Raw genomic sequence first — 13,016 nt, 5'->3', positions numbered from 1 at the left:
AGCACGCCAGGCCTCCCTGTCCATCACCAACTCCCAGAGTTCACTCAAACTCATGTCCACAGAGTCGGTGATGCCATCCAGCCATCTCATTCTCCGTCGTCCCCTTCTCCTCCCGCCCCCAACCTTTCCCAGCATCAGAGTCTTTTCCAGTGAGTCAACTCATCGCATGAGGTGGCCAAAATATTGCAGTTTCAGCTTTAGCATCAGTCCTTCCAATGAACATCCAGGATTGATCTCCTTTAGAATGGACTGGTTGGATCTCCTTGCAGTATAAGGGACTCTCAAGAGTCTTCTCCAACACCACAGTTCAAAAGCATCGATTCTTCGGCGAGACAAACTAATGCCTATCCTTCTAAAATGCTTTCAAAAAATTGCAGAGGAAAGAACACTTCCAAACTCCTTGATGCCAAAACCAGATGAAAACAACACAAAAAAAGAAAACTACAGGCCAAATTCACTGATGGATATAGATGCAAAAATCCCCAAGAAAATTTTAGCAAATAGAATACAACAAAGCATTAAAAAACTCATAAACCATGATCAAGTTGGGTTTATTCCAGGGATGCAAAGATTCGTCAATATATGCAAATCAATCAATGTGACACACCATATTAACAAACTGAAAGATAAAAATCACATGATAGTCTCGATAGATTCAGAAAAAGCTTTTGACAAAATTCAACACCCATTTATGATTAAAACTCTTCAAAAAATGGGAATAGAAGAATCCTGCCTCAAGATAGTAAAGGGCATATGTAATAAGTCCACACCATACATTATTTGCAACGGTGAAAATCTGAAAGCATTCCACCTGAGTTCAGGAACAAGACAACGGTATCCACTCTCACCATTATTATTCAGCATAGTTTTGGAAGCCCTAGCTACAGCAATAAGAGAAGAAATTAAAAGAAATCAGATTGAAATAGAAGTAAAGCTTTTGCACAGTAAAGGAAACTATTAGCAAGGTGAAAAGACAACCCTTAGAATGGGAAAAAATAATAGCAAATGAAACAGATGACAAAGGATTAATGTCCAAAATACACAAGTAACTCATAAAACTCAATATCAGAAAAACAAAAAACCCAATCAAAAAGCAGAGAAAATACCTGAAAAGAACTTTTCCAGAGAAGGCATACAGATGGCTAAGAAACACATGAAAGGATGCTCAACATCGCTCATTATTAGAGAAATGAAAATCAAAACTACAATGATAAAACATATCACGGTGGTCAGAATGGTACTCATCAAAAAGTCTACAAACAATATATGCTGGAAAGGATGTGGAAAAAAGGGACCCCTCTTGCATTGTTGGTGGGAATGTAAATTGATACAACTACTATGGAAGATGGAATGCAGATTCCGTAAAAAATTAAGAATAAAACCACTCTGTGACACAGCACTCCTACTCCAAAGCAAATACCCTGAGGATATCAAAATTGAAATATGCTCGTATATCCCATTTTTCACTGCAGCACTATTTACAATAGCTAGAACATGGAAACAATGTAGATGTCCATCGATAAAGAATTTCTGAACATATAAACAATAGAATATTACTTAGCCATAAAAGGAGCACATTTGAGACTGTTCTAATGAGGTGGAATTAAAAGAAATACTTCTTGGAAGGAAAGTTATGACCAACCTAGACAGCATATTAAAAAGCAGAGACATTACTTTGCCAACCAAGGTCCAACTAGTCAAGGCTATGGTATTTCCAGTAGTCATGCATGAATGTAAGAGTTGGACTGTAAAGAAAGCTGAGCACTGAAGAGTTGATGTTTTTGAACTGTGGTGTTGGAGAAGACTATTGAGAGTCCCTTGGACTGAAAGGAGATCCAACCAATCCATCCTAAATGAGATCAGTCCTAGGTGTTTATTGGAAGGACTGATTCTGAAGCTGAAAGTCCAATACTTTGGCCACCTCATGTGAAGAGCTGACTCATTTAAAAAGACCCTGATGCTGGGAAAGATTGAGGGCAGGAGGAGAAGGGGATGAGATGGTTGGATGGCATCACCAACTCAATGAACATGAGTTTGGGTAAACTCCAGGATTTTGTGATGGACAGGGAGGCATGGCGTGCTGCAGTACATGGGGTCACAAAGAGTCAGACACGACTGAGTGACTGAACTGAACTGAATGAGGTGGATGAACCTCGGGCCTAATATACAGAGTGAAATAAGTCAGTAAGAGAAAGGTAAGTATCATATTCTAACACATGTATACAGAATCTTGAAAGATGGTACCAAAGAATTTATTTGCAAGACAGCAATGGAGAAACAGACCTAGAGAAAGGAATTATGGACATGGAGAGAGGGGAGGAGAGTGTGAAAAAACAAGCAAGCAAACAATCATCTGACATACACACAAAGTTTATTTCTGGATTTTCAATTATTTTTCATTGATCTATGTGTCTATCTTTGTGACAGCAACACACTGCTTTGATTACCACTGATTTTCATCAAGTTTTCAAATCAGAATGTGTAAGTCTTCCAGATTTGTTCTTCTTTTTCAAGATTGTTTATTTTCTACTCTGGGTGTCTTCCATTTTTGTATGAATTTTAGAATCACCTTGTCATTTCCACCCAAATAAGAAAGCTAGCATCTTAATAGGTATTGAATTGAATCTGTAAATTAATTTGATGAGAATTGTCATCATAACAAGATTAAGACTCCAAATCTTTGAACAAATAATGTATTTCCAGGTATTTACATTTAAATTTCTTTCAACAATGTATGTCATTTCTGCATACATAGATTATATTTCTTTTGCGAATTAAAGAAATAAAGGAATCAACAGTACATTAGATGATATAGAAGAATGGATAACTGATTGGGAAAACAGAGTAGTGCAAATAATCAAAACTGAACAGAGAAGAAATTTTTTTAAGTGAAGATAGTTCAAAAGACATCTAAGAAAACATCAAACATACAAAGTTTTGCCTCACAGAGTTACAATCAGGAGAAGAGAGGACAGGGCTGACTTGAATTTATTTAAAGCGTAATGGCTGAAAATGTCCTTCATCTGGAGAAGAAAACACATACAAATCTTTGGGAAGCACAAAGATTCCCAAATGAGATGAACCCAAAGAGGTACACCAAGATACATTGTCATTTAAATGTCAAAATCAAGCACAAGTATACCTATAGACAAGAGGGAAAAAGTAATAGCATAACATACAAGAGAAGTCTTATAAGAACATCAACTGAATAATCGGTAGAAATTTGCAGGCCAGGCAGGAATTAACATATATTCAAAATACTTACAGGAATAAAGGGAATCCACAAATAAAATCACCAGTCCAGGTTCGATGCATGATACAGGATGCTAGGGGCTGGTGCACGGGGATGACCCAGAAAGAAGATAAGGGGAGGAGGGAAGTGGGAGGGGGGTACAGGAAGGGGAACTCATGTACAACCGGGGCGGATTCACATCAGTGTATGGCAAAACCAACCAATATAATATTGTAAAATAAATAAATAAATAAAATAAATATAATTAAAAAAATATTCTACCTAGAAATGTTACCACATTCAAAATTGAATGGAAAATAGAGATTCAATAGACAAGCAAAAGATAAAGGAGTTCATCATCACTAAGCTGGCCTGGTAAGAAAAGTTAAGGGATAACTCTAAACAGAAAACAAAATAAGAGGTAACTACTGGAAATACAAAAGTTATGAAAGGAAATATTTCACTGGTAAAGTCAACACACAGTAAAGGCAGTGGATCAAACAATTATAAAGCCGATAGAAAGTTTAAGCAAAACACAGGTAATGAAATTAACCTATGTCTATACTGAGTAATTATGGATTATACAAAATAATGAAAATATGATATCAAAAAATGTGATAAAGGAATGAAATTTCAGGATTGTTAGAATACATGTCAGCTTAAGAGATCATCAACTTAAAATAGATACCTACATATATGGTTATACATGTCTCTGTTAACCCAAACCAAAAACCTATAATTGATACACAAAGAAAAGAAAAATCCAAACATAACAGTGGTAGCCATCAAATTACAAGCAAAAAGAATAAGAGAAAGAAACAAAGAACAGCTATCACAATAACTGGAAGACAATTAGCAAAATAATATTAAGGACATACTTATCAATAATTACTCTAAATATAAATTTAAAAAATACTCCTATCAAAAGACACAGAGTGGTTGAATTGGTAATGAAAATGAAACCCATGTATATGCTCCCTACAAGAGATAACTTCAGAGCTAAAGACACTGAAAGTGAGGGGATACAGACAATTATTCCATGAAAATAAAAATCAAAAGAAAGCTGTGATAGCAATACTTACATCAGACAAAAGAGACTTTAAGAAAGAGATTGCATTAAAAAAAGGCAAAGAAATACATTACACAGCGGTAAAAGAATATATTCAGGAAAAAGATATAGTGTTTGTAAATATATGTGCACACAACATAGGAACTTTGTGTATTTAGACACATAAAGCAAATGTTAACAGACATAAAGCCAAAGGGACTTCCCTGGTAATTCAGCATTTAGGTCTCCATGATTCCACTTCAGGTAACACGACTTCGATATCCAGTCAGAGAATTAAGACCTCAGCTGCCACAAGGCATGGCCAAAGTTAAAAGAAAAAAAAAAAAAATGGGCATAAAGAGAGAAATTGACAGTAACATTAAACTTGTAGGGAACTTTTTCACCCCCCACACACTAGAATAATACTCAAACGTAAAAATAATAAAATCTCACAATTTGTGATAACATGGATGGATCTTGAGCGTATTACACTAAGTGAAATTAGTTAGAGAAAGACAAATACCATGCAATCTTACTTAAAAGTTCACACAAAATGATTAAACAAAAAACAAAATAAAATTAAGCATGACCGTTAGGTAAGGAGAAAACAAAGGTAATTGCCAAAGGGTAGAGGGTTGCAGGGATATCTGAAATAAGGAAATAGAATTAAAGGTACACACTTATATCTATAAAATAATTTATTTTAGTGTTTTAACATACAGCATAAAAATATGTTCATTAATGGTGTAATAACTTTGTATAGGGAAAGATGGTTACTAGGCTTAGAGTGGAGATTATTTTCTAAGTGTTTAATTGATGGATCAATATGTTGTATATCTGAAACTAAACTAAAATTGTATGTCAGTTTATTCACTAAGTCATGTCCAACTTTTTGTGACCCCACGCACTGTGGCATGACAGGCTCCTTTGTCGTCCAAGATCGCTTAGAGTTTCCTCAAAATTCATGTCCATTGATTGAATGATGTTATCTAATCATTTCATCCTCTGCCACCCTCTTTTCCTTTTGCTTTCAGTCTTTCCCAGCATCAAGGTTCATTCCAGTGAGTCAGCTCTTCACATCAGGTAGACACAGTATTGGAGCTTCAGTTTCAATATCGGTTCCTCCAGTGAATATTCAGAGTTGATTTATTTACGATTGACTTGTTTAATTTTACAATCCAAGAGACTCTCAAGAATCGTCTCCTTCATCACTGTTCAAAAGCATCAATTCTTTGGCGCTCAGCCTTCTTCATGGTTCAACTCTAGTATCCATACATGACTGGAACAAGCTTGGCTTTTACTATGCAGATTTTTGTTGGCAAAGCGATGTCTCTTCTTTTTAATACACTGACTAGGTTTCTTATGGTTTTACTTTAAGGATTAGCATCTGTTAATTTCGTAGCTGCAGTCACCATCCACAGTGATTTTGGAGCCCAAGAAAATAAAATGTGTCACTACTTCCTCTTTCTCCCCTTTTATTTGCCATGAAGAGATGGGAATGGTTGCCATGATCTTAGATTTTTGCCTTTGCTTTTCTTTTTTAAATTGGTGGGGAATTTCTTTACACTGTTGTGTTGTTTCTGCCAGGTAACAAGACATATCGGTCATAATTATACACATATACCCCCTTCCTATTGAGCCTGCCTCCTGTCCCCCATTCCACATCTCTGGGTCATCATAGAGCACCAGGTGGTAGCCCTGTGTTATACATAAACACCCCATTATCTAATTTACACTTGATAGTGTGTTTATGTCCATGCTACTTTTTCAATTCATCCTACCCTCGCATTTCCCCATAGTGTCTCCAGATCATTCTCTACTTGGTTTATCAGTATCATTTTTGTGGATTCCATATATATGCATTACTATATGATAACTGTTTTTCTCTTTCTGACTTAATTCACTTAAATTGTCTCAAGTTTGCTCCTTTCTATGACTGAGTAAAATTTCATTGCATATATGTATCACACATTCTTTATCCATTAATTTGTTGATGGACATGGAACTTGTTTCCCTGTCCTGGCTATTGTAAATCGTGTTGCAATGAGTATTTGGGCATATGGTTTTCCCAAGGTATATACTCAGTAGTGAGATTGTTGGGTCATATGACAGATATTCCTAGTTTTTTTTTTTTTTTTTTTTTTTAAGGAATCTCCACACTACTTTCCATAATGGTTGTATAAGTTTAGATTCTCACCAACAGTACAGGAGGATTTCCTTTTCTCTATATTCTCTCCAGAATTTACTGTTTGTAGATTTTTGATGATGGCCATTCTGACTGGTGTGAGGTGATACCTTGTTGTAGTTTTGATTTGCATTCCTCTAAAAATGAGCAATGTGGAACATTTTTTCATATGCTTATTAGCCACCTGTATGTCTTCTTTGGAGAAATGTATGTTTAGATCTTCTTCCCACTTTTTGGTTAGATTTTTTGTTTTTCTGATATTGAGATATATGAGCTGCTTATATATTTTGGAGAGGAATGTCCCTTGTCAGTTGCTTTGATTGCAATTATTTTCTTTCATTTTGAAGGTTGTTTTTCATCTTGTTTATAGTTTACTTTGCTGTGCAGAAACTTTTACACATAATTAGGTTCCATTAGTTTATTTTTGTTTTTATTTCCATTAATCTAGGAGGTGAGTCAGAGAGAATCTTGCTGCAGTTTGTGCCAAAGAGTGTCCTGCCTATGTTTTCCTCTAAGAACTTTATAATTTCTGACCTTCCACTTAAGTCTTTAATCCATTTTGAGTTTATTGTAGTTGATGGTGTTCTAATAGTAGGAAGTGTTCTAATTTTATTCTTTTACATGTTGCTGTCCAGTTTTCCCAGACCACTTACTGAAGAGACTTTCTTTTTTCTATTGTATATTCTTGTCTCTTTTGTCAAAGATACGTTGATCATAGGTGTGTGAGTATATCTCTGGACTTTTTATGCTTTTCCATTAGTTTATATTTTTGCTTTTGTGCCAGTATCATATTATCTTGATGACTGTAGCTTTGTAGTATAATATAATGTCAGGGAGGTTAATTTCTCCAGCTCTGTTTTTGTTTCTCAAGATTGTTTTGGCTATTCAGTCTTTTGTGTTTACATAAAAATTGTGATATTTTTGTTGTTGCTGTTTCTCTACTTCTGTGACAAATGCGTTGGTAGTTTGATAGGTATTGCATTGACTATGAGCTTGCTTTGGGTAGTATAGTTATTTTGACAATAATGATTCTTCATATCCAAGAACATGGTATATCTCTCTATCTGTTTCTGTCATCTTTGGCTTCTTTCATCAGTGTCTTATACTTTTCTGCATATAGGTATTCTATCTCTTTCTTGTTATTGTTTAGTCACTAAGTCAAGTCTGACTCCTTTGCAACCCCATGGACTGTGACCCACCAGGCTCCACTGTCCATGGGATTTCTCAGGTAAGAATGCTTGACTTAGTTGCTATTTTTTTTAATTTATTTATTTTAATTGGAGGCTAATTACTTTACATTATTGTATTGATTTTGCCATGCATATCTATCTCTTTTCTCTTTAGGTAGGTTTATTTCAGCTATTTAATTTTTTTGGTTGTTGTTGCAATGGTGAATGGAATTTTCCCTGTAATTGCTCTTGCTGAATTTTCATTGTTACTGCATAGGATGCAAGCAGTTTCTGAGTATCAATTTTATATCCTGTAAATTTACTAAATTCATTGATTAGTTCTAGTAGTTCTTTGGTGGCATTTTAGGGTTTTTATGTGTAGTATCATATCTGCAAACAGTGTGTTTTACTTCTTTTCTAATATAAATTCCTATTATTTCTTTTTTTTTTTTTTTCCCTTTGATTTCTGTAGCTAGGACTTCTGAAAGTATATTGAATAATAGTGGTGAGTGTGGGCACCATTTTCTTTTAAGTCAGGAGCTGGGTAAAGATATTTCCTGCATATGGAAATAAAAAGAAAGCTAGAATAGCAACACTGGTACCAGATGAAAAAAAACGAGCTCCATTACATGAGACAAATAAGGATGTCTCATAATGATCAAACGATCAATCTAAGAAAATATACAAATTATAAATATAAATGCACCAAATATGCTGCTGCTGCTAAGTCACTTCAGTCGTGTCTGACTCTGTTTGACCCCATAGACGGCAGCCCACCAGGATCCTCCATCTATGGGATTTTCCAGGCAAGAGTACTAGAGTGGGGTGTCATTGCCTTCTCCAATATGCACCCAATATAGGAGTATCTCAATATGTAAGGCAAATGCTGACAACTATAAAAGGGGAAACTGACATTGACACAATAATAGTGGGAGACTTTAATTCCTCACTCATACCAATAGACAGATAATATGGACAATAATAATAATAGTAATAAGGAAATGAAAGCCTTAAAATACACATTAGGAAAGTTAGACCTAACTGATATCTATAAGTCATTCCACTCAAACAGCAGAATACATTTTTTTCTCAAGTACACATGGAACAGTCTTCAGGATATATCATGTCTTGGACCACAAATCAAGTTTTGATAAATTTAGAGTAACTGAAATAATGTGCTTTTTTTTTTTTTTCTGACTACAACCCTATAAGATTAAATATCAGGTAAAGGAAAAAATTAAAAAAATAAAAAATAAAAACCACAAACACATGGAGGCTAAACAATATAATTTTAAACAGCCAAGAGGTCATTGAAGAAAGAAAAGAGTAAATTAAAAACAAAATACCTAGAAACAAATGACAATAAAGCAACAATTCAAAACCTTTCAGTCAGTTCAGTTCAGTCGCTTAGTCATGTCCAACTCTTTGTGAATCCATGGACTGCAGGACACCAGGCTTCCCTGTCCACCACCAACTCCCAGAGTTTACTCAAACTCATGTCCATTGAGTTGGTGATGCCATTGAACCACCGCATCCTCCATCGTCCCCATCTCCTCCTGCCTTCAATCTTTTCCAGCATCAGGGTCTTTTCAACGGGTCAGTTCTTTGCATCAGGTGGCCAAATATTGGAGTTTCAAAACCTTTAGGATGTTGTAAAAGCAGGGTTAAGAGGCAAGTTTATTCCAAGAGAAGCCTAATTCAAGAAGCAAGAAAAAGCATCAAATAAGCAACCTAGGCTCAGTTAGTAAAGAATCTGCTGTCAATGTGGGAAACGGGTTCAATCCCTGTGTTGCAAAGAACTCCTAGGGGAGGACATGGCAACCCACTCCAGTATTCTTGCAAGGACAATCCCCATGGACAAAGGAGCCTGGCAGGTTACAGTCCTTGGGGTTGCAAAGAGTTGGACACGACTGAGCAACTAAGAACAACACACCTAAAACAACTAGAAAAAAAGAGCAAAAAACTCCAAAGTTAGTAGAAGGAAAGAAATCATAAAGATCAGATTGGAAATAAACTTAAAAGAAATGAAGGAAACAGTAACAAAGATCAATAAAACTAAAAGATGGTTCTTTAAGAAGTTAGACAAAATCGACAAGCCATTATTAATCAGACTCCTCAAGAGAAAAAAAAAAAAAAAAAAGTGGCAGGGGGAGGACCAGGCTCAAATCAATCAAATTAGAAATGAAAAAGGAGACATTATAACAGACAAAGCTGAAATACAAAGGATCATAAGAGATTGCAATGAGCAACTATATACCAATAATTGGACAACCTGGAAGAAATGGACAAATTCTTAGAAATGTACAAATTTTGAAGACTGAACCAGGAAAATTAAAAAAAAAAAAAACAGACCAATCACCAGCAGTGAAACTGAAACTATGATCAAAAATCTACCAACAGCATCCAGACCCAGATGGCATCACAGGTGAATTCTATTAAACTTTTATGGGAGATCTAACATCTATCCTTCTCAAACTGCTCCTTTACTTCCTCATGATCCACCAAATGTTGGCATTTTGAGTTTTGGTTCCTCAGCCTTTTCAAAACCCAGCTTACAAATCTGGAAGTTTTCAGTTACCATACTACTGAGGCCAAAATTGAAGGACTTTGAGCATAACCTTGCTAATATGTGAAATGAGCACACTTGCACAGAATTTTGAATATTGTTTGGCATTGAAATTCTTTGGGAAAGGAATAAAAACTGACTTTTTTCCAATCCTGTGGCCACTGGTGAGTCTTCAAAATTTGCTTATATATTGACTGCAGTACTTTAACAGTATCATCTTTTACGATTTGAAATAACTCAGCTGGAATTTCGTTGCCTCCGTTAGAACAGAAAATTAGCAAGAAAACAAAAATTTTAAATGATACAATAGAGCAATTAGACCTAATTGCAATCTATAAGGCATTTCACCCCAAAGCAATGAATTTCATCTTTTTCTCTAGTGCACATGGAACATTCTCCAGGAAAGATTACATCCTGGAACATAAATATAACCTTGGTAAATTGAAAAAAAAAATGAATTATTTCAATAATGTTTTCTTGAATGAGGTAATATTAGATGTAAACTACAGGTAGAAAAAAAGTATTAAAAATGCGAACATACAGAGGCTAAACAACTTGCTATCAAATAACCAACAGATCACAGAAAAAACAAAAAGAAAATCAAAATATGCATGGAAACAAATGAAAAAGGAGATACAACCACCCCAAAACAATAGGATTCAGTAAAAGCAGTGCTAAGAGGGAGGTTTACAGCAATACATGCCTACGTCACAAACCAAGACAATCATCAACTAAGCAACCTAACTTTACACCTAAAGAAACTAGATAAAGAAGAACAGAAGAATTCCAAGGTTAGTAGAAGGGGAAAAAAATCATAAAAATCAGAGCAGAAATAAATGAAAACGAAGCAAAGGAGACAATAGCAAAAATCAACAACACTAAAAGCTGGTTCTTTGAGAAGATAAATGAAATAGACAAACTGTTAGCCAGACTCATCAAGAAAAAAAGGGAGAAGAATCAAATCAATAAAATTATAAGTGAAAATGGAGAAATCACCACAGACAGCACAGAAATACAAAGGGTCATAAGACTCTACTATCAGCATCTATATGCTAATAAAATGGACAACTTGGAAGAAATGGACAAATTCTTTGAAAAGCATAACCTTACAAAACTGAACCAGGTAGAAATAGAAATAATTAATAGATCCATCACAAGCACCAAAATCAAAACTGTAATCAAACATCTTCCAACAAAAAAAAAAGCCCAGGGCCAGAGGGCTTCACAGGTGAATTCTATAAAAAATTTAGACAAGAACTAACACCTATCCTACTCAAACACTTGCAGAAAATTGCAGAGGAAGGGAAACTTCCAAACTATTGCCATGAGGCCACCATCACCCTAATATGAAAACCAGAAAAAGATGCCACGCAAAAAAAAGAAAACTGTGGGTCAATATCACTGATGAACATAGATGGCAAAATTCATCAGAAAATTTCTAGCGAACAGAATCCAACACCATATTAAAAATATCATACATCATGAACCAGCATGCTTTATCCCAGGGATGCAAGGATTCTTCAATATTTGCAAATCAATCGATGTGATACACCAAATTAACAAATTAAAAGATAAAATCCATATGATTGTCTAAATTGAGGCAGATGAATCCTTTGACAAAATTCAACCCATATTTATGACAAAAACCCTACAGAAAGCAGGCATAGAAGGAACATGCCTCAACATACTAAAAGTCATATACGTCAAATCCAGAGCAAACATTATCCTCAATAGTGAAAATTTGAAAGCATTTCGTCTAAAATCAAAACAAGACAAGGGTGCCCACTCTCATCACCACTATTCAACATAGTTTTGGAAGTCCTAGTCACAGCAATCAGAAAAGAAAAAGAAATAAAAGGAATGCAGATTGAAAAAGGAGAAGAAAAACTCTCAGTTTTCAGACGACATAATCCTCTATATAGAAAACCCTAAAGACACCACCAGAAAATTACTAAAGCTTATCAATGAATATAATAAAATTGCAAGATATAAAATTAATACACACAAATCCCTTACATCCCAATACACAAGTAATGAGAAAATATAAAAAGAAATTAAGTTAACAATCCCATTGACCATTACAATGAAAAGAATAAAATACTTAGGTTAAATTTACCTAAAGAAACAAAAGACACATACATCAGTTAGTTCAGTTCAGTTCAATCGCTCAGTCATGTCCGACTCTTTGCAACCACATGAATTAAAGCACGCCAGGCCTCCCTGTCCATCACCAACCCCCTAAGTTCACTCAAACTCATGTCCATCGAGTAGGTGATGCCATCCAGCCATCTCATTCTCTGTTGTCCCCGTCTCCTCCCACCCCCAATCACTCCCAGCATCACAGTCTTTTCCAGTGAGTCAACTCGTTGCATGAGGTGGCCAAAGTACTGGAGTTTCACCTTTAGCATCAGTCATTCCAATGAACACCCAGGCCTGATCTCCTTTATTTAGAATGTAAGGTCGGACCCTGGTGGCCTTCTTGGCTTCCCCTTCCCGGTGGTCATATTGGCTCCTTCTTCCTCTCTTCATCTCCCACCCAAGGGAAAAAGTCCTGCCAAACTGCTGACGAATCTCTGATGTAATAACCCTCTGCCAAGATCTACCCTCCTTCCTGACATCCAGAGTGACCAACCTTGACTAGCTGATCATTCACAATCTCGCTTTCCTGAGCTTTGCCTTATTTAGGCCTGTCCAGGTTATATGATGTCACTTCCTGCCCCAAAGACATAAAAATCACACTCTACCTTTATTCAGGGCAGAACTCCTCGTGGTCATTCTTGCAGTCAGTGGGTTCTGCCCGAGAGCGCACTGCTATT

The sequence above is a fragment of the Moschus berezovskii genome, chromosome 10 (assembly GCF_049115385.1).
Source record: "Moschus berezovskii isolate FMDL1 chromosome 10, NW_MosBer_1.0, whole genome shotgun sequence".
Lineage (NCBI taxonomy): Eukaryota > Metazoa > Chordata > Mammalia > Artiodactyla > Moschidae > Moschus > Moschus berezovskii.
This window is presented reverse-complemented; position numbering follows the sequence as displayed.